At 46.4% G+C, this 18202-nt stretch overlaps 1 pseudogene; it reads left to right on the top strand.

Moving 5' to 3' along the window:
• The first annotated feature begins 9790 nt into the window (after positions 1–9790).
• Positions 9791–13649, top strand: LOC109869919 (ORM1-like protein 3; annotated as a pseudogene).
• Positions 13650–18202: the final 4553 nt, after the last annotated feature.

Below are 18202 nucleotides of genomic sequence, written 5' to 3'. Positions count from 1 at the left end.
GGCAGTGACAGGAGACAGGAGGCAGTGACAGGAGAGAGAGACAGGAGGCAGTGGACAGGAGACAGGAGGCAGTGGACAGGAGACAGGAGGCAGTGACAGGAGACAGAGACAGGAGGCAGTGGACAGGAAACAGGAGGCAGTGACAGGAGACAGGAGGCAGTGGACAGGAGACAAGAGGCAGTGGACAGGAGACAGAGACAGGAGGCAGTGGACAGGAGACAGGAGGCAGTGACAGGAGACAGAGACAGGAGGCAGTGGACAGGAGACAGGAGGCAGTGGACAGGAGACAGGAGGCAATGACCAGAGACAGAGACAGGAGGCAGTGGACAGGAGACAGGAGGCAGTGACAGGAGACAGAGACAGGAGGCAGTGACAGGAGACAGGAGGCAGTGACAGGAGACAGAGACAGGAGGCAGTGGACAGGAGACAGGAGGCAGTGGACAGGAGACAGGAGGCAGTGGACAGGAGACAGGAGGCAGTGACAGGAGACAGAGACAGGAGGCAGTGGACAGGAGACAGGAGGCAGTGGACAGGAGACAGGAGGCAGTGACAGGAGACAGAGACAGGAGGCAGTGGACAGGAGACAGGAGGCAGTGGACAGGAGACAGGAGGCCATGGACAGGAGACAGTGACAGGAGACAGTGGACAGGAGACAGGAGGCAGTGGACAGGAGACAGGAGGCAGTGACAGGAGACAGAGACAGGAGGCAGTGGACAGGAGACAGGAGGCAGTGACAGGAGACAGGAGGCAGTGACAGGAGACAGTAGGCAGTGGACAGGAGACAGGAGGCAGTGGACAGGAGACAGAGATATGAGGCAGTGACAGGAGACAGAGACAGGAGGCAGTGGACAGGAGACATGAGGCAGTGACAGTAGACAGAGACAGGAGGCAGTGGACAGGAGACAGGAGGCAGTGGACAGGAGACAGGAGGCAGTGACAGGAGACAGAGACAGGAGGCAGTGGACAGGAGACAGGAGGCAGTGACAGGAGACAGAGACAGGAGGCAGTGACAGGAGACAGGAGGCAGTGACAGGAGACAGAGACAGGAGGCAGTGGACAGGAGACAGGAGGCAGTGGACAGGAGACAGAGATATGAGGCAGTGACAGGAGACAGAGACAGGAGGCAGTGGACAGGAGACAGTAGGCAGTGGACAGGAGACAGGAGGCAGTGGACAGGAGACAGAGACATGAGGCAGTGACAGGAGACAGAGACAGGAGGCAGTGGACAGGAGACATGAGGCAGTGACAGTAGACAGAGACAGAAGGCAGTGGACAGGAGACAGGAGGCAGTGGACAGGAGACAGGAGGCAGTGACAGGAGACAGAGACAGGAGGCAGTGGACAGGAGACAGGAGGCAGTGACAGGAGACAGAGACAGGAGGCAGTGACAGGAGACAGGAGGCAGTGACATGAGACAGAGACAGGAGGCATTGGACAGGAGACAGGAGGCAGTGGACAGGAGACAGAGACAGGAGACAGTGGACAGGAAACAGGAGGCAGTGACAGGAGACAGAGACAGGAGGCAGTGGACAGGAGACAGGAGGCAGTGACAGGAGACAGGAGGCAGTGACAGGAGACAGTAGGCAGTGGACAGGAGACACGAGGCACTGGACAGGAGACAGAGACAGGAGGCAGTGGACAGGAGACAGGAGGCAGTGACAGGAGACAGAGACAGTAGGCAGTGGACAGGAGACAGGAGGCAGTGGACAGGAGACAGGAGGCAGTGACCAGAGACAGGAGGCAGTGGACAGGAGACAGGAGGCAGTGACAGGAGACAGAGACAGGAGGCAGTGGACCGGAGACAGGAGGCAGTGACAGGAGACAGAGACAGGAGGCAGTGGACAGGAGACAGGAGGCAGTAGACAGGAGACAGGAGGCAGTGACAGGAGACAGGAGGCAGTGGACAGGAGACAGGAGGCAGTGGACAGGAGACAGGAGGCAGTGGACAGGAGACAGGAGGCAGTGGACAGGAGACAGGAGGCAGTGGACAGGAGACAGGAGGCAGTGGACAGGAGACAGGAGGCAGTGACAGGAGACAGAGACAGGAGGCAGTGGCAGTGGGGGGTACTGAATGTTGGAAGGGCGGCCTGAGTGAAAAAGTTTGGGAACCCCTAGTGTAGTGGACTGCATGAACAATGAGCATACTACAGTACCCAATATCATGGGTTTCTGTTACATTATCATACGGCTTATGATGACTGTCCAACATCCCTGTACTATCACCTTTCACATTTAACTTGACTACATGTTAAATTGGTCCTCATTGCAGGTGTATCATTCACTCCCAGTCAAAAGAGTCCCTAAGGGGGAAGCGACTAGCTGGAAATGTGAGGATGGTGACATCTACTGGTCACATAGGGTTCTTAAAGGTGGTACTGCGGAGGAGACTCTGTGGTAAAGGTATATCATCGCTGCTTATATCAAGAAATAAGGCTCCTCCTATCATGACTCTTATGCTATACATTATCCATACTACATTATCAATACCAGCAGCAATATCAATAAAAAGTATACAAATTACTGTAAATGTGGGCTTTTTCCTTATTATTGTATCATTATATCAATAGTAAATGACAATCATTTTAGACTATAAATGCATTCTATCTCTATGGAAATCTATGGTTTATATCACAGAAAGGCCCTAGAGCAAAAGAGAGACAGTAATGCCAGAAGATAATCTAAGAATGAAAGGTATCTTATCATTAAAAGCTGTTATTACAGGCACGAGTCCTATTAAACAGCGTCATGTTACATTTGAAAGCCTTACCGGGAGAGCCTTAACGAGAGAGCCTTACCGGGAGAGCCTTAACGAGAGAGCCTTACCGGGAGAGCCTCGAGCGAAAGAAATGTGGTAGTGAAAGAGGAGAGGAAAAGTCTACAAAGACTTTGAAGCTTCAGTTGATCATCCACCGAAGTAGCCAGTTGTTTTAGGCCAGAAATGACATTTCCACCCACGCCACACAAAATGTTTTTCAAACAGTAGCTCTACAATAAAACACAAAAGATATCCACAGTGGGCCGAAGATCGAGACCCATACTTCAGCAGATATATTACATTTTTTCAGAATTTAGTATGACAACAATGTTGTCACCTCTGAAAATGAATAAGGTGAAATCAGTGGCAATGACAGTGAATATATGTATGTCTATGACCGTTGAGTGAACATAAAATGAAGACGATCTCATTTGATTGGAAGGGATTGGATTTGATTGCTTGATTTTATTTCAGTGTCATACACCACGGGGCTAATTAGACACCAACAAAACAAAATAGATTTGACATAAGAGTCTTAACCATAGCATGATTAACTACCACATTGTCACATTACATTGATTTAGGTTGATTTATACAAACAATACCTTGCTCCTTCTACCCCATTGAATAGGCCCTTTCTGAAATAGAATTCTAGCCTGTGTTAGTCATGTAGCCAGACCACATCAGAGTGAGCACTAAAACATGTACAAAAAAGAACAGGTCTCAGATTTGGATATATGCAACCTACAGCACAATGCGCTTAGATCATGGCTGACTTTGAAAATAATGACACAAGTATAGATATTCTTATATGGCCACGAGTAGCGACTTGATAGGAGTCTTTGGCACTGTTATGGTTTTTCCATTGATTTCAATGCCAGCTATGATCTCAGAGCATTGTTCTGTATTTGCATGTGACGGTAGATCTAGGTTTACATCTCTAACACACCGCTCTGTAACACCCAGGGCTATAAACATGATAAAATACCTTCTCATCTGGCCAAACACTCACCTTAATGCCACTCAACTTGGGGTACCCTTAGACAGTAGGTATCACATAACCACCCAGGTAAATGGAACATAGCTGACCCCCTAAGCTTTAGGGAATGGCGTTCCCTAAATTAGTGTTTGGACTTATCTGGGGATCTAGAACATGACACTCTTGATCTTCTTTGATTTGCGAGTCTCAGGCATCGACCTCGTCAGTCATTCTCACTGCTTCTACCCTAGAGCAGCCTCCACTATCCCACCACATAAAAGAGCCAAAGGCCTCCTTTTGTGCACAAATATCAAATTATGATTGAAATGATGTCAGAATTATCTAAAGAATGGAGCTAGACTATTTGGTCAAATGGAGCCATTAGCAAAAATAGTTCTCTATTTGATAACACTGTTTTACTGTTGGCCTACATTAGTACTTATCGACAGTGCCTACAGAAAGTATTCATACCCCTTGATTTTTCCCACATTTTGTTGTGTTACAGCCTGAATTTAAAAAATGTGTCACTGGCCTACACACAATACCCCATAATGTCAAAGTAGAATTTCTTTACTAATTAATAAAAAATGTAAAGCTGAAATGTCTTGAGTCAATAGGTATTCAGCCCCTTTGTTATAGCAAGCCAAAATAAGTTCACAAGTAAAAATGCGTTTAACAAGTCACATAATTCACAAGTCACATTACCTCCCCCAGAGCGCTTCGATGGAGAGTCGGACACCTGTCAGGCATTTCTAGATCAGTGTTCGCTAATCATCGAGCTGCAGCCCTCCTCCTTCCTCCCGAACCACTCTAAAATAGGGTACTTCATCACGCTGATGTCCGGGAGGGCTCTTGCCTGGGCTATGGCAGTATGGGAACAACAGTCTGGTTAGCTTGGAGGAGTTCGTGGCAGAGGTAAAGAAGGTTTTCGATGCGCCATTGTCCAGGAGAGGCTTCCCGGAAGTTTCTCCAGCTTTGGCAAGGCTCCCGCAGTGTGGCAGACTATGCAGTGGATTTCCGCACGTTGGCAGCGGAGAGTGCTTGGAACCCAGAAGTACTGTTCGACATATTCCTGCATGGAGTTTCGGAGGAAGTAAAGGATGAGCTAGCTCCCCGGGAACTACCGACGGATCTGGACTCGCTCATCGCCTTGACCATTTGGATCGATGGGTGACTACGGGAACGGAGGAAGGAGAGGAGATTCGATATCCGTCCAAGGATTCCACCTCGCCTCCGAGGTATCCCAGAAGTCCCTGACGGCTCCATTGCCGAGAGAACCCAAGACCTACATTGAGGACTCCCTAGCTGCTGGGTTCATCTGTCCTTCTGCCTCCCTCGCCATAGCAGGGTTCCCCCGAGAGTCTCCGATGGCTGCCGATCATTTCTTCCCGAGCCCATGCAACTAGGCAGAGCTAGGCTGTCTCCAGCTGAACGGCTATACAGACTAAACACTAAGAGCTGCCTGTATTGCGGGACTACTGGTCATTTTGTCTCCACCTGTCCACTAAAATACCAGGCTCACCGGTAGGAACGAATACTCTAGTGGGCCATATGGAGAACTTTATCTCTCCCCTTACTCGCATCCCTGTTCATGCCAAGTTGCTGTCGGGGAACCAGTCGAAATCTCCCCAAGTCCTCATCGACTCTGGGGCCGATGACAGCTTCATGGACGCTACCCTGGCTTCCGAGCTGGATATCCCCACTCAGTCCCTCTCCATTTCCATGGACGTTAGAGCACTGGACGGGTCACCCACAGCGTGACGATCCAGTTACTGCTCATTAAGTTTTCTCAGGTTTCTTTGGTATAAGGACTATCCTGGCTCCAGCGACACAATCCCCTCATTGACTGGTCTGCCGGTGCCATCATGGGCTGGAGCCCGTTCTGCCACGCCCATTGCCCGAAGTCAGTTCAGCCTGTCCCGGGACGTCTTCCTGGGGCCTCGGAAGTTGCCCCGGAACTCTCTGCCATATCCGCGGAGTACCAGGACCTCCGGGGGGTGGTCAGTAAGGCCCGGGCCACATCGCTTCCGCCGCACCGACCACATGACAACGAGATTGATCTTCTCCCAGGAACAACTCTGCCCCGGGGCGACTGTACTCCCTGTCGGTCCGGAGGCCAAGGCTATGGAGACCTATATTGAGGACTCCCTAGCTGCTGGGTTCATCTGTCCTTCTGCCTCCCTCGCTATTGCAGGGTTCTTCTTTGTTGAGAAAGACAAAATCCTGCACCTGTGCATTGACAAGGTCTCAATGACATCGCGCTACCCGCTACATCTCATCTCCTCGGCCTTCGAGCCGCTCCAGGGGACCACCGTGTTCTCCATGCTGGACCCATGGAACAACTACCACCTGGTGCGGATACGGGAAGGAGACAAGTGGAAGACTGCCTTCAACACGGCCAGCAGCCACTATGATTACCTGGTCATGCCCTTTGGCCTTACCAATGCCCCTGCTGTGTTAAAGGCTCTGGTTAATGATGTTCTCCGCAACATGTTGAACTGGTTTGTCTTCGTCTACCCCGATGACATCCTAATCTTCTCCCGCTCCACCCAAGAACACGTGCTCCATGTCCGACAGGTTCTCCAACGCCTCCTGGAGAATCAGCTTTTTGTTAAAGCAGAGAAGTGTGAATTCCATCGCTCCACCAACCCCTTTCTGGGTTACATCATTGCTGCAAGAAGTGTAGAGCTGTGTTGGATTGGCCCCAGCCTACGTCCAGAGTACAGCTGCAGCAACTTTTCACCAACTTTTATCGACGCTTTATCTGGGGCTAAAGCACCCTGGCTTCCCCCCTGTCTTCACTCTCCTCTCCCAAGGTTCTGTTCACGTCGTCCCCAGCTGCTGATCGGGCGTTCTGGGATCTCAAACACCGCTTCACCACAGCTTCCATCTTGGTTCATACTGACCCATCCCGCCAGTTCGTGGTGGAGGTTGGAGTGGGGGCTGTTCTGTCCCAGTGGTCTGCCCTGGACCTCAAGTTGCTTACCTGCACCTTCTTCTCCCACTGCCTCACGTCATGGAGAGGAACTACGATGTGAGGAATCGTGAGCTTCTTGCGGTGAAGCTCACAATTCCAGGCAGGCTAGGTGGGCCCTAATGTTCACCCGGTTCAACTTCTCCCTCTTCTACCGGCCGGGATCCAAGAATGTCAAACCAGACGCATTGTCACGGATGTTAGTGCCTGACGTGGTCTGCACGTCAGGCACTAAAAGCCAGGCTCCCCGCGGACCCTGGCTTTTGTGCGAAAATGCTTTTCGTGGCCTACCATGGTTCCTGACACCTCCGCATTTGTCGCCACTTGCACCGTCTGTGCACAGAATAAGACTCCTCGGCAAGCTCTGGCTGTTCTCCTCCAACCTCTGCCTGTCCCTTACCGTCCCTGGTCTCACATCTCCCTGGACTTTGTCACGGGTCTCCCTCCGTCTGATCGCAACACCGCCATCCTGACCATTGTGGATCGGTTTTCCATAGCCGCCCACTTCATTCCTCTCCCCAAGCTACCCTCTGCCAACAAGATGGTCCAGCTCATGGTGCAGCACGTCTTCCGTATCCATGGACTGCTAGTTAACATGGTCTCTGTCCAGGGTCCTCAGTTCTTGTCCCGGTTCTGGAAGGCGTTCTGCACCCTAACTGTCCTCTGGGCTCCACCCCCAGTCCAATGGCCAGTCGGAGCGAGCCAACCAGGACCTTGAGACTACTCTTCGCTGCCTGGTCTCTCTTTGAGTGTTCCCTGGGGTATCAGCCCCTGCTCTTCCCTGAGCAGGAAGAAGAGGTAGGCATACCTTCTGCCGCTGTCGTCGTACCTGGAGGAGAGCCCGGTCAGCCCTCCTCAAGACCACCTCCAGGTATCAACGACAAGCGGACCGCCACCGGATCCCAACTCCCTGGTATTGTCTTGGGCAGAAGGTATGGCTGTCCACCCGGGATCTGCCCCTCCGGGTGGAATCCCGCAAACTCTCCCCCTGGTTTATCGGCCTGTTTCTCATCTCCAAAATCATTAGCCCTTCTGCTGTTTGTCTTCTGTTGCCCCGTACCCTTCATATATATCCCACCTGTGTCCAGAGTTAAACCCATGTCTCACAGCCCTTTGTCTCCTGTTTCCTGTTTCCGGTCAACCAGGTTGGCGCCGGTAGAGGGGGGGGGGGGTCACCTGTTTTGTGCTTGTCTCTACCCCCCCTGTGTTGCCCATCTTCCCCATTATCCCCTGTGTATTTATACCTGTGTTCTCTGTTTGTCTGTTGCCAGTTCATATTGTTTGTGAAACCTACCAGCGTTTTCCCCCCTGCTCCTGCCTGTTTCTTGCTCCTGTTTTCTAGTCCTTCCCGGTTTTGACTGTTCTGCCTGCCCTGACCCTGAGCCTGCCTGCCATTCTGTACGTTGCCTCACCTAAATGGATTATTAACCCCTGCCTGCCCTGACCCTGAGACTGCCTGCCGTTCTGGCCCCTTTGTACCTTCTCTGGATTACTGACCTCTGCCTGCCCTGACCCTGAGACTGCCTGCCGTTCTGGCCCCTTTGCACCTTCTCTGGATTACTGACCTCTGCCTGCCTTTGACCTGTCTTTTGCCTGCCCCATTATTCGTTTCTTCAACACTGTCTGCATCTGGGTCATACCTGGAACCTGATAATGGGTATGCTTGTAATCGGAATGGGATATTTTTCAGAATAAAAAATAAATGGAATGCAGGCAAAATCTTAGAGGAAAACCTGGTTCAGTCTGCTTTCCACCAGACACTGGGAGATGAATTCACAGGTCAGGAGAACAATAGGAGAACAATATCCCAAGAAAAACAAGGCCATAGCTACACTGGAGTTGCTTACCAAGGAGACAGTGAATTTTCCTGAGTGGCCAAGTTACAGTTTTGACTTATCTCTACCGGAAAATCTATGGCAAGACCTGAACATGGATGTCTAGCAATGATCAAACAACCAATTTGACAGTGCTTGAAGAGTTTTGAAAATAATAATGGGCAAATGTTGCACAATCCAGGTGTGGAAAGCTCTTAGAGACAGAAAGCTCTTAGAGCCTGTGTTGTTGGTTTTAATTCATTCCTAAGAAAAAATATATATTAATGGTTTATTACTGTGTAATTACCATTTACCATGTCATTTCTCAGTGACTACTTGGTGATTTATGCCACTTAATTACCCATGAAAAGTGTCTTCTCACTCCCATTCCTGTGACGCTGCAAGGGGGCGTATCCCCAGCTTTTCAACGCATTCCCTTTTAATTGGTCCGTTTTACAGATGTGATGTAAAGGCATTCATCGACGCTAAGAGCGACGAATAAAAAGATTATCCCAATTTTGGCGCTCTGAAAATTATGACGTTTTATATGAATTCTGCTGTGTTGCGCAAGACGAACAAAGTGGCTCTGGGTGGAACTGTTTGCTTGAATGTCGGGCTATGTCCTGAAGGATAGCATTGCATAAAGACGCAATAAGAAGGTATGTGAATGAAGGACTAATCGAAATGATATAGCAGTCCAACCTAATGATGTACATTTCCTAACCAGTGAAGGAGATAGCGAATAAGAGCAACATAGTGATGACGGACTGAAGATCGGATTGAAGCCATTTTCTCCTGTAAGTAGGCTATTATCTATTTGTATTGACTTGATTTACTTATTATTATTAGCATTATTATTGGAATACAGTAGTGCACGATACAATGTGTTAGATCATAATGTATTATTTCAATTTGATAATGGAACATTTTGGAAGAACTGATGAAGAAAGTACAATATTTGAGTTGAATCAGCCTGCCCTAGAAATATGATGGGTTATGACTATGTTGTAATTATTTCAGCTAGACTCCCTCCCCAAAGATACACACAACCTAGTTCACCACATTCCAACTAACTTAGACAGGCCTATAAAGGGACCCCTCCCAATAGGATCTAATGAACAGAACATGGATGGAACAGTCAAGCTGTACCCTTGTCGCATTGTTTGCATTACGCATAATGTTTGGCATACCTATAAGGAATTATATCACACATCCTTCTGTTCTGTTTCTCAGGCGGACGAGGAGCGTGGTGACTGGTGTGTTGACATCATGAATGTGGGCACGGCTCACAGCGAGGTGAACCCCCAACACGCGGGTGATGAACAGCCGGGGCATCTGGCTCTCCTACCTCCTGGGCATCGGCCTGTTGCACGTCATCCTGCTCAGCATCCCCTTCGCTAGCGTACCCATAGTTTGGACCCTCACCAACATCATACACAACCTGGTGGGTAGTGGGTGCCCTAGTAGGCTATGCCTAGGGGCACCAGTGAACTGTAGTTGGTACTGTTGGTGGATGGTCCAGTCAGCGTTATCCACACAATGGTAGTCTCTATAAGCAAACTCCTGTACTGTCAATAGGAGAGGGAAGAGTGAAGGTCAATAAAGTCAATAGTTCATGGGGCAGTCTTGAACATTTACCCATTTTTTTTATGGCAGTTGCATTGCTATAAAAGTTACAGAACAGTACTATGTCAGCTTACACACCCTTTCCTAAAATACATCGATTTGCAGTTGTAGGCTACTGAAAGATTCATAGAATCACTTTTGCCCATGCAATTTTAAATGTACAGTGCATTCGGAAAGTATTCAAACCCCCTGACTTTTTCCTCATTTTGTTACGCTACAGCTTTATTCTAAAATGGATTTTTTTAAAACATGTCCCTCATTGATCTATACACAATGCCCCATAATGACAAAGCGAAAACAGGTTTTTAGAATTCTTGGCAATAAAAAAAAACAACAACTGAAATATCACATTTTCGCAAGTATTAAGACCCTTTATTCCGTGCTTTTTTGACACACTTTTGGCAATGATTACAGCCTTGAGTCTTCTTGGGTATGACTCTACAAGCTTGGCACACCTGTATTTGGGGAGTTTCTCCCATTCTTCTCTGCAGATCCCCTTAAGCTCTGTCAGGTTGGATGGAGAGTGTTGCTGCACAGCTATTTTCAGGTCTTTCCAGAGATGTTTGATCGGGTTCAAGTCCGGGTTCTTAATGGGCCGCTTAAGGATATTCAGAGACTTGTTCCCGAAGAGACCCCTATGTTGTCTTGGCTGTGTGTTTAGGGTTGTTGTTCTGTTGGAAGGTGAACCTTCACCCCAGTCTTAGGTCCTGAGTGCTTTGGAGCAGATTTTCATCAAGGATCTGTCTGTACTTTGCTCAGTTCATCTTTCCCTCGATCCTGACTAGACTCCCAGTCCCTAACGCTGAAAAATATCCCCACAGCAAGATGCTACCACGACCATGCTTCACCGTAGGGATGGTGCCAGGTTTCCTCCAGATGTGATGCTTGGCATTCAGCCAAAGAGTTCCATCTTGGTTTCATCAGACCAGAGAATCTTATTTCTCATGGTCTAAGAGTCCTTTAGGTGCCTTTTGGCAAACTCCAAGTGGGCTGTCATGTGCCTTTTTCTGAGTGGCTTCCGTCTGGCCACTCTACCATAAAGGCCTGATTGGTGGAGTGCTGCAGAGATGTTTGTCCTTCTGCAAGGACTTTATCATCACCACAAAGGAACTCTGGAGCTCTGTCAGAGTGACCATCGGGTTCTTGGTCACCTCCCTGACCAAGGCCCTTCTCCCCCGATTGCTCATTTTGGCCAGACGGCCAGCTCTAGGAAGAGTCTTGATGGTTCCAAACTTCTTCCATTTAAGAATGATGGAGGCCACTGTGTTCTTGGGGACCTTCAATCCTGCAGATTTTTTTTTGTACCCTTCCCCAGATCTGTTCCTCGACACAATCCTGTCTCGGAGCTCTACGGACAATTCCTTCAACCACATGGCTTGATTTTTGCTCTGACATGCACTGTCAACTATGGGACCTTATATAGAGAGGTGTGTGTCTTTCCAAATCATGTCCAATCAATTGAATTTACCACAGGTGGACTCCAGTCAAGTTGTAAAATATTCTCAAGGATAATCAATGGAAACAGGATGCACCTGAGCTCAATTTCGAGTTTCATAGCAAAGGGTCTGAATACTTATGTAAATAAGATACTTCTGTGTTTTATATGTAGTAAATGGGAAAACAATTCTCAAAACCTGTTTTCGCTTTGTCATTATGGGGTATTGTGTGTAGATTGATGAATGAAAAAGGCTGTAACGTAACAAAGTGTCGAAAAAGGGAAGGGGTCTGAATACTTTCCGAATACACTGTAACAGCTAAAGCTTTCCTGACCAAGTATTCTGTGCTGTGTGTGTTGCAGTGCATGTACTTTGTTGTAACACTTGGTGAAAGGAACTCCATTTGAGACTCCCGACCAGAGCAAGGCCCGCTTCTACACATACTGGGAGCAGACGGACTATTGGTGTCCAGTTTACTGCCTCACGCAAGTTCCTCACCATCACCCCCATCGTCCTGTTAGGACTCCCTGCAGTACCATACTCTGCACTGTTTTATGTTATTACTGTTTTAGACTTATAAATGAATAGTCTATTTACTACTTAGAAACCCTTTATAAAGTATAATTCAATGCAAAGTGGCTACATTGGTATTTAAGGAGGAAAAGGACTGAAAAGTGAAACCTATTCTTTAAGCATGGTTTGTTTCCCTGCTGTCCTTGTTAATGACTTCAGTGTCCTCCCAGCAGCCTCTTCCATCCAGTCTGTGGGCAGTGGGAGTCTGGACTGCTGTGGTGCCTGCTGTGCTTGCTGGCAGCGAAGGCCCTAGTCCTTCAGTCTTTCTTTGACCTACCCTTACTTTCTCTCCCTCCTACATTCTTCCTCTCCCCCTAGCTACATCCTCACCAGCTTCTACACCAAATACGACCAGGACCACTATGTGGTCAACACCGCGTGATGACTGTGCTCATTCCCAAGCTCCCCCAGCTTCACGGAGTCCCGATCTTTGGGATTAACAAGTACTGATGGGACGGAAGGGGACACCGCCATCTCCCTGTGGACTGTGAGCACAGATTATCAGGCTCCTTGCTGTGGCCCCGGCCCATAGGGATGCATGGTCCCGCTCTGTCTCCCAATGCTATTTGAGCACAATGCTAAATGAAGCCTATGGGGGATACACAAGACAAAAACTGTAACACAGAGGCAGAATCGATTTACTGTAACTGTGCAGGGCTCGGCTGAGTCTGAGTTCCAATGTGTTCCCATTGAAGCTGTGCTGTGGCGTTTATTTGGGGTTCTCTTCATGTCAGAGCTGTGTGAATTCACAGAGAACACTGCAAGGGAGGCCTTTGAGGACATACAGTAGTATGAAATGTTTTTAGATCGAGTTACAACGTGGAGAGGAGAGAACTCTGAACGGTTTGGTCCTGAGAGAAATGAGACGGAGACATTTTACACCCAGGGGGACATTTTGAAAGTTATGGCACTCCGCTATGGATGATGCCCTCTAGAATTACAACTCTGCCTTTATTTTGCAGCTGTTCCTCAAAAGGCTCATCTTCTCTTTGTGTCTTAAGAAAGGACAGATGGCTAGAGGGAGGGTTAGCTAGGGAGTTGCTCTGACTGTTGCAGTGGTCAGACAAGAGGGAACAACAGAGTGACGGTTTGTGCTGTTTGTGCCGTCATTCTTTTACCAAAATTCGCACCTGCACTGTTTTTCAAGTAAATGTGGTTTTGTATAATTTGAAGTGTACATTTTTTAAAGTAGTCCTGGTGTAAAACATGTTAATGTACTACTTAAGTCGTTTTTTTGGGTATCTGTACTTTACTATTACTTTTACTTCACTACATTCCTAATGAAAGTTATTTACTTTTTACTCCATACATTTTCCCTGACAGTATGTGTTACATTTTGACAGGAAAATGGTCCAATTCACACACTATTCATGTCACGTTCTAACCTCTGTTCCGTTCCTTTGTTTTGTCTTTGTTTTAGTACAGTCAGGGTGTGAGTTGGGCTGTCTATGTTCCTTTTTCTATCATTTGGGATTTCTGTGTTTGGCCTGGTATGGTTCTTAACCAGAGGTAGCTGTCAATCGTTGTCCCTGATTGAGAACCCTACTTAGGTTGCCTGGTTTCACTTTTGAGTTGTGGGTGATTATTTTCTGTTCTGTGTTTTATTTCACCGTTCAGGACTGTTTGTTTGTCGTTTTATTGTTTTGGAGTCAGTGTTCGTATTAAAAACCAAGATGAACACTTACCACACTGCACTTTGGTCCTCTCCTTCATACGACGACTGTTACATATCAAGAGAACATCCCTGGTCATCCCTACTGCCTCTGATCTGGAGGACTCACTAAACAGAGAACATCCCTGGTCATCCCTACTGCCTCTGATCTGGAGGACTCAATAAACAGAGAACATCCCTGGTCATCCCTACTGCCTCTGATCTGGAGGACTCAATAAACAGAGAACATCCCTGGTCATCCCTACTGCCTCTGATCTGGCGGACTCAATAAACTCAAATGCTTCGTTTGTAAATTATGTCTGAGTGTTGTAGTGTGCCCCTGGCTATCCAACAATAAATAAAAACTGGAACATTGTGCTGTCTGGTTTGCTTAATATAAGGAATTTGAAATCGTTTGTGCTTTAACTTTGACTTTTGATACTTAAGTATATTTTAGCAATTCCATTTACTTATGATTCTTAAGTATATTTAAAAACAAATACCTTTACTCAAGTAATATTTTTCTGGGTGACTTTCACTTTTACCTGAGTCATTTTCTATTAAGGTATCTTTACTTCTACTCAAGTATGACAATTGAGTACTTTTTCCACCGCTGCTTGTGCGTAGATTTGCATGGTTTGTTTAACTTCGCACAATTTTCTTTTCATACATTTTAAAGTGAAATATCTGAGTCTCAGAATCACTCTGATACCAAAAATTAGGATCATTTGGGCAGTCTTGATACGAAATTTTGAACAGAAACGCAATGGTTTGTGGGCTATACTCGGCCCTGTCTCAGGATGGTAAGTTGGTGGTTGAAGATATCCCTCTAGTGGTGTGGGGGCTGTGCTTTGGCAAAGTGGGTGGGGTTATATCCTTCCTGTTTGGCCCTGTCCGGTGGTGTCCTCGGATGGGTCCACAGTGTCTCCTGACCCCTCCTGTCTCAGCCTCCAGTATTTATGCTGCAGTAGTTTATGTGTCAGGGGGCTAGGGTCAGTTTGTTATATCTGGAGTACTTCTCCTGTCCTATTCGGTGTCCTATGTGAATCTTAGTGTGCGTTCTCTAATTCTCTCCTTCTCTCTCTCAGAGGACCTGAGCCCTAGGACCATGCCCCAGGATTACCTGACATGATGACTCCTTGCTGTCCCCAGTCCACCTGGCCGTGCTGCTGCTCCAGTTTCAACTGTTCTGCCTTCTTATTATTTGAACATGCTGATCATTTATGAACATTTGAACATCTTGGCCATGTTCTGTTTTAATCTCCACCCGGCACAGCCAGAAGAGGACTGGCCACCCCACATAGCCTGGTTCCTCTCTAGGTTTCTTCCTAGGTTTTGGCCTTTCTAGGGAGTTTTTCCTAGCCACCGTGCTTCTACACCTGCATTGCTTGCTGTTTGGGGTTTTAGGCTGGGTTTCTGTACAGCACTTTGAGATATCAGCTGATGTACGAAGGGCTATATAAATAAATTTGATTTGATTTGATTTTGATTTGGTTCATTGGATCAGTCTGAAACTTTGCACATACACTGCTGCCATCTATTGGCCAAAATATAAATGGCACCTGGGCTGGAATAATACATTATGCCCTTTCTCTTGCATTTCAAAGATGATGGTACAAAAAAATACAAGAGAACAGTCTGTTTTTTGTATTATCTTTTACCAGATCTAATGTGTTATATTCTCCTACATTCACATTTCCTCAAACTTTCCTTTCAAATGGTACCAAGAATATGCATGTCCTTGCTTCAGGTCCTGAGCTACAGGCAGTTAGATTTGGGTATGTAATTTTAGGCTAAAATTGAGAAAAAAAGGGGCCAATCTTTAATAGGTTTTTAAGAGTAGGCCTACATGAAAAAGCATCACTTTTTCTATTGTTGTTCCTAGACGTTTCCACTTCACAATAACAACACTTAAAGTTGACCTTGGCAGCGCTAGCAGGGTAGAAATGTAACGAACTGACTTGTTGGAAAGGTGGCATCCAATGACAGCCAATGTTTGTCTATGGAGATTGCATGGATATGTGCTCGATTTTATATACCTGTCAGCAACGGGTGAGCTGAAATCGAAGAATCCACTAATTTCAAGTCTGTTAAAAGCGCAGAGAGCATCATGAAGAACAAGGAACACACCAGGCAGGTCCGAGATACTGTTGTGAAGAAGTTTAAAGCTGGATTTGGATACAAAAAGATTTCCCAAGCTTTAAACATCCCAAGGAGCACTGTGCAAGCGATAATATTGAAATGGAAGGAGTATCAGACCACTGCAAATCTACCAAGACCTGGCCGTCCCTCTAAACTTTCAGCTCATACAAGGAGAAGACTGATCAGAGATGCAGCCAAGAGGCCCATGATCACTCTGGATGAACTGCAGAGATCTACAGCTGAGGTGGGAGACTCTGTCCATAGGACAACAATCAGTCGTATATTGCACAAATCTGGCCTTTATGGAAGAGTGGCAAGAAGAAAGCCATTTCTTAAAGATATCCATAAAAAGTGTTGTTTAAAGTTTGCCACAAGCCACCTGGGAGACACACCAAACATGTGGAAGAAGGTGCTCTGGTCAGATGAAACCAAAATTGAACTTTTTGGCAACAATGCAAAACGTTATGTTTGGCGTAAAAGCAACACAGCTCATCACCCTGAACACACCATCCCCACTGTCAAACATGGTGGTGGAAGCATCATGGTTTGGGCCTGCTTTTCTTCAGCAGGGACAGGGAAGATGGTTAAAATGGATGGGAAGATGGATGGAGCCAAATACAGGACCATTCTGGAAGAAAACCTGATGGAGTCTGCAAAAGACCTGAGACTGGGACGGAGATTTGTCTTCCAACAAGACAATGATCCAAAACATAAAGCAAAATCTACAATGGAATGGTTCAAAAATAAACATATCCAGGTGTTAGAATGGCCAAGTCAAAGTCCAGACCTGAATCCAATCGAGAATCTGAAAACTGCTGTTCACAAATGCTCTCCATCCAACCTCACTGAGCTCGAGCTGTTTTGCAAGGAGGAATGGGAAAAAATGTCAGTCTCTCGATGTGCAAAACTGATAGAGACATACCCCAAGCGACTTACAGCTGTAATCGCAGCAAAAGGTGGCGCTACAAAGTATTAACTTAAGGGGGCTGAATAATTTTGCACGCCCAATTTTTCAGTTTTTAATTTGTTAAAAAAGTTTGAAATATCCAATAAATGTCGTTCCACTTCATGATTGTGTCCCACTTGTTGTTGATTCTTCACAAAAAAAATACAGTTTTATATCTTTATGTTTGAAGCCTGAAATGTGGCAAAAGGTCGCAAAGTTCAAGGGGGCCGAATACTTTCGCAAGGCACTGTATATCGGGGTTTTTCAGGTTTAGAGGCTACAGTTTTCACCTAAGGTGTTGTATGCTCTAATTTTAAAAAGCTTAGTCTTTTAAAGATCTACTGTATTTCTCAGTATTCGTATAAAGTAGTGAGAACACAATGGCACGTAGGAAAAGTAAGAAATGGATATGTGATTTGCAAAGTTACAGCAGATGTATTTTCTCTCTGACTGTGAATATACCATAGTTTATTAATAATAGATTTGAGTTAGTACTTTATACTAGTTTGATTTGTACATTGTTAAGGGGGGAATTCTGATTTATTTGCTTAGGTGATGCTTATTTAGAATCTAGTATCTGAATGTTATCAGAATGGTTTTGTCTAGGCTTCTGTCTGACAATATTACACGATTGTTCATTTGTTGAACACAACATTCAAATTCTATATTCATGTAATCAAGTTGTTCTGTCATTTTTTTTCTAGGTCACCTCTCATATTAACATACATTAAAACTTGTATCAGCTCACTGAACTAACACAGGATGGCAGCAAAGCTGTACTGAGGGGAAAATCCTTCAGTAAAGTACACTACTTGAATAATTTGTCCTGACTCCTAACACAACTACTGGCCAGCACTGACCAGCCAACGTCTGGGTAAGCTGAGCTTTTACCATGTATACTAACCAAGTCCAATCAGACCCATTTATTATTGTGTGAATCCACACTCTGTAAGATATGTGTCTGGCTTTGAATCTGTAATTAAATGTTTGATCAAATCCAGACAGTCCAAATACAGCAGAAGCCATCAAATCTACATTTCCATCATACAATGCTAGATTGTTATGAGACCAATAGAATATGCCATGTGCTGTATTTATGCTCTGCTACAGTGATGTTCTCGCTTTAAATACACTTCTCTCCAGTAGAGGGCAGCAAATGCCTGTCACTGATCCTAATCTGAACAGACATTTCCCTCCTAAAAATAGAAATCGCCTCAAGGTAGAGATTGTTGGCCTCTTTTTATCTTTCCAACTTGCATTTTGTACATTTCCAAGGGTTTGTGTGGACTTGTCAGCTCACCCCAACC

Source organism: Oncorhynchus kisutch, linkage group LG25 (genome assembly GCF_002021735.2).
Source record: "Oncorhynchus kisutch isolate 150728-3 linkage group LG25, Okis_V2, whole genome shotgun sequence".
NCBI classification, from domain to species: Eukaryota; Metazoa; Chordata; class Actinopteri; order Salmoniformes; family Salmonidae; genus Oncorhynchus; species Oncorhynchus kisutch.
The sequence above is the reverse complement of the archived record's forward strand: the minus strand, read 5'-3'. Positions and strand labels throughout refer to the sequence as shown.